Below are 5,115 nucleotides of genomic sequence, written 5' to 3'. Positions count from 1 at the left end.
TGCATTATTTCAGTTGTCAGGGGGACTTTAAATGAGGTTTTCTCACTTCTTTTTACTTTGGCTCAATTCATGTGACTCCTCATCCTGATTCAGTGCTGTGCCTACAACATGGTAGTTTTCCTGCTCTGCGCAGAAACAACAGAGGCAGAGCCAGACTGCTGGGCAGAGTCATGCAGAGCCCAAGATCCATCAAAGCACATACACAGTCCTGACTAACTAATGGAGAATTGTAAAAGCCAAAAGAAACCAGAAGTGCAACGAACCTCAACAGCAGCACCCCCACTATTGCTGTGATGATGTGGAAAGCTCTCTGCTTTGATTGGTCAACCCTCTCCTTGTGCCCGCCCACCTCCCCTGGGCCCGGATGAGTCAGAACGTGGAGAACAGAAAGGCAGCAGAACAATATAATAATTATTGTGGTGACCAACAAGCAAAAGAATGGGATGACAGGAAAATCAGGGAAGTACACCTTCGTCACCACCATCCATCCAAAGCACAGCAGCCACACACACCCAGTGCTAATCCGTCTGATCCTGACCCTGCCTGTTTCTCTCAGGCGCATGTAGGTGATGGGGTGAACAACGGCCAGGTAGTGCTCTACACTGGTCAGGCAGTGAAAAAAGATCTGTCCTGGGAAAATAATGCAGAAAACTAACACCCCCAGCACTGACATTGCTACACTATTTGTGTAGGTGCCCAAATTATAGAGGACTGATCCTAAAGTGGCAAAAATCTCCACAATGACCATGTGAAAAGTGAAGAAATCAGTGTGACTCGTCATTCCTGCAGGCACAGAGCTCCGACGCCATCGCTGGACACCCATGTAGAGGACGAGGATGTAGAGAGGGAGGAGGAGGATGCTGGTGATGGTGTATATGGTATAGATGACATTGCTGGCTATAGAGTATTGGCATTCTAAATAAAAAGAATAGATGGAGGAGTTGGAGGAGAGTTGAGGAGTAGCACGGATAATGTTGAAGGAGTTGATGGACATGGTCTGCGGGAGAGAATAGAAGACAAAAATCATTATGGCCACATGACTGGGTCTGAACATCTCTGAAACTGCACGGCCTGTGGGGTGTACCGGTCAGTGTCAGTGATGAGTATCTACCCACAGTGGTCCAAGGAGGGACAAACCATGAACCGGGGACAACTTGTCAGGGATGTTCTAAAAGGGTGCGTCTCTAGTTTCATCACAATCTTAATGCCTATAATTTAATTTAAAGCAGTCTTCATGACCATGGTGTGAATAACAGTGTTATGAATAAATAGACAGTGACAGTTCAAGAAGTCCTGCAGAATAAACAGTAGCATAGAGTTCATCTGAAAAGTACTCAGTATCAGTCAGTCAAAATAGGATCACGAGCACAAGTTACGCAAAATGTCTCTTTTTTAAATTATGAAAATAGTTATCCATGGAATACTACAAATAAATATTAATGTATTGAGTTCATTAAAGAAGACAAACCTTGTTAGTAGTCTTTTATTTTGCTTCTTCCAAACTGATGAAACTGTGTCCTTGTCCTTTTTCTCCACAGACTACCTTAGGCAGGTGTTCTGTCAGAAGATATATTGTTTAAGTAGGAGTGACTGGAATATGTGCAAAATAAACACAACTCAGAGTTCTTTGCATGTTACAGAACCACCAATGACCACCTAATTAAATCTGACGTGCCATCATGTCCAAGAAAAAATGTTTTTCCATTTGCTTGCTCTGAGGGTGACATGCATGCACTTACTAGTTGTCACTGTAGGTTGGTCATACTCATTTGTGTGTGAAAGTAAATCTGTCTATTAAGACTGCTGACCTGTACTGTGATGTCAGTTGTCCTTCGCTCTGGTCCGTCCAACACTTCCAGACTGAGGTCTCTTAAAAACTCCTTGGCAGATGGCATTGCATATTGGCTTCACTTGTGCACAGGAGGATGCCATGATCATTAAGTCCTGTTTAGAACCTTGATGATCAAGGCAGGCACTTGAAGCTATGGCAAGAACATGGCTAATCCCCTCCACAGAGGAAATCCTTGAACGCTATGGTGGGTTTTGCAGTCTCGTTTGGGAAGGAGGGTTTCTAGTCCTGGTAGTCATAGAAGACTGCAGGTCAAAGCTGATCCATTGACTCTTACCATGAGTCTTTGGGAAAAATTAATGGGACTTTTAGTTCTGGAACCAGGGGTGCCTGAAATAACTCCCTCCACTTACCAACTATCAATTAGCATGTGCTAATATTGTAGTATATTTCAGCCAATAAGTAACAATAAATTGCAAAATAAGTCTGAGGTAATTTAGAGCACTGTTGCCATTTTGACCACTTTGGTCACAATTTAATGTTTGTTGAAAAAACACATGGTCTATATCATTCCTTTTTTTTTTTTTAACTATCATATATCTTTATTGGCCTCAGTAAAACTGTGTGGGGTGGTCTAAAGTAGCATCTACCTAGAGCACCTTATCAGCTCTCTAACACCACCTTAGCAACCATCTCAAATACCCAAGCAAACACTTTAGAAAACTGTAGCAACTACTCAGAACCCCCAACAAAAACATATCTGTTGTTGATTTAGCAATAAAGCTTATACTACCCAGGAGAAACTGGAGTAACAGCTTATAACACACTAGCAATAACTTGCATTGTGCTACTTATAATGCAACAGTACCATTGAAAAATAACCCCAGTCCAAGCATGTTGTGCTATTTAGAAACCACTTTTACACAGGTTATCTGAACTAACAATTCAAACTGTAACTGTTCTCACCTCTATTCTAACCAATGTACAACATGTCATTTTAATCTCACGTCATGTAGTTTTCTCTACGTATGCCTCTTACTCAAGTTGTAAGTAAAACATGCCAGTTTTCCTGCTCTGTGTAGAAACAGCAGAGTTGGAACCAGGCTGCTTGGCAGACAGAGCCAGATTGCAGACATTACTAACACACATCCATCGCTTTGACTTTGCTCTAAGGTAAACATTATATTGCTAACAGCTAGCCCACAAGACCTTAACACCAGTGTTACCGTTATGGCTAGAATAGTATAGAAAGCCCTCTGTTTTGATTGGTCAATCCGTTCTTTACACCCACCAACTTTCCTCAACCCTAGACGGATCATAACACGGAGAACAGAGAGGCTGCAGAAACAGACAACAATTATGATGACGGCATGGGCAGCAAAAAATACAGCAGATGGGAATTCAGGGAAGTACAAAGCTGTTGAGCCCAATAATCCGAATGACAGCAGCCAAATACCCCCAATGCTGATGTTTCTGACCTTCACCCCACCTGCCTTTCTCAGGCCCAGGTAGGTGACAGGGTGAACAACAGCCAGGTAGCGCTCCACACAAGTTAGGCAGTGTAGGAAAGTCTGCAAAGGGTAAGTGATGAAGAACAAATAATATCCTAACATCATCAGCATCAGACTACATCTGTAGATTGCACAACAGTGGAAAACTGACCCCAGAATACTGATAATCTCCACGGTGACCATGTTGTAGGTGAAGATGTCAGAGTGACTTGTTGTTCCTGATGGAGCAGAGCACTGATATCTCCATCTTTGGAAACCCATCCAGAGGACGAGGACATGCAGAGGGAGGAGGAGGAGGATGTTGGTCAAGGTGAAGGTGATATAGATGAGGGAGCTAATGGTGTTTTCAAAGCATGCAAAGACGTGAGGATAGAGAGAAGAGTTTGAGTAGCAGAGGAGAGGGGATAGCAGGGAGATGTTGGAGGAAGAGTTGACCGGCATGTTTGATGATTCAAAGCCTGAAGAGGAGAACGATATAGTGAAACAGTGGCCACCGAAGGGAGGCTAAGATCGATCGGCTGCAGGGTTGAAGACTGGCTGAGAGAGTCACGGCACTGGGTTTAGCCCAAAAAACTTGCTTTCTTCTTAAGAGTTATGTGAGAAGCAATACCAGTTTGTCTTGATATTAAACATCCAGAAGATGGTTAACTTAGCATTGCCCTTTGTAAGTGATTGTTAAAGCTTGGGGTCGTCTGCATAATGTGGAAATTAATATTACAAATATTTACCCAGGAGGAAGCATGTAAGTTTTAAACTAAACAGACTAAACTATACTAAATATTGATACCACTCTCACATCTGTTAAATATGAAGCTACAGCCAGAAGACATTTAGGTTAGCTTAGCACAAAAGACCGGAGGCAGGTGTTATAGCTAGCCTGTTTCTGTCCAGAGGTAACACAATCAACCTACCAGTGCCTCTAAAGCTCACTAATTAACACATTCAATAAGAAGACAGCTAATTATCTCCTGGGTGCAGCTTCATAATCAACACATTTTGTAATATAAAAACATATTAATATCTTCACAGTGAACACAATTTGGCCAAACTGGATTTAACATTAAAAGACAAGAAGGCAAAGAGGTGCATTAAACTGTGTTTTTCCTTTTCTCTGTCAAACATGACATGAAAATACAGGTGATGTAATCAAACACAGTCATTGTGTTAAAAATGTCTCAATCTTAATTCCATTAAAAGTATATGAAAGAGACCAACCTTGTGAGCAGAACTGATCTAGATTATGTCTTTGTGTCCAACAATAACTCGTCTGCTGAACAGGTGTCCTGTCAGAATAATGGTGATTAACTGTTGGTCTTTGTGTTGTTTTTGTCTGCGTTGGATGGAGATAGCAGGCGCTTTGCATGATGCAAAACCTTGATGCTATTTTTTTTCAGATTATTAAGAGCCAGTGTGTTTATGTGTTTTTAAGATATTGACAATTTCAACAATAAATCTGGAGTAATCAGCATCAAACAAATCAAGTTATTCTTGAGTTTTTAATCTATTTTTTTTTAACTTTCCCTGAAGATATGGCACAAAGGCTTGTAATGGGACGCTGGGCGCTTTATAGCCACAGTCACGAAGTGAACCCGGGCCTCGCTGGATTACTTCCCCTCCTCATCAGGTGCATCAGGGGTTGGATAAAACGTGGCGGGGCAGCCGACCTCGCAGTGGCACCGCCAGCACAGCAGGCTGGTAGTTCAACACCATCACCACCTGCACAGGAGCACGTCCTCAGTCCCCTGCAATGACTGGATCAACGTGCAGTTTGTTTCCATCAGGTCTTGTTAATGAAACAGCACTATACTACTACTG

General features: G+C 42.3%; 1 long non-coding RNA gene across 1 annotated transcript; it reads right to left on the bottom strand.

Annotated features, from left to right (window-relative positions):
- Positions 1 to 219: 219 nt before the first annotated feature.
- On the bottom strand, positions 220 to 1,961 carry LOC139607218 (uncharacterized). The gene is made up of 3 exons (XR_011684805.1): positions 1,809 to 1,961; positions 1,469 to 1,557; positions 220 to 997 (listed from the first exon to the last, which is right to left on the bottom strand). It is a non-coding gene; the product is annotated as an uncharacterized lncRNA (long non-coding RNA).
- Between the last annotated feature and the right edge of the window lie 3,154 nt (positions 1,962 to 5,115).

Source organism: Trachinotus anak, unplaced genomic scaffold (genome assembly GCF_046630095.1).
Source record: "Trachinotus anak isolate AG129_WGS33_773 ecotype Australia unplaced genomic scaffold, CSIRO_AGI_Tana_v1 ptg000023l, whole genome shotgun sequence".
Lineage (NCBI taxonomy): Eukaryota > Metazoa > Chordata > Actinopteri > Carangiformes > Carangidae > Trachinotus > Trachinotus anak.
Note: the sequence above shows the minus strand (reverse complement) of the source record. Positions and strands in the feature narration are given on the sequence as shown.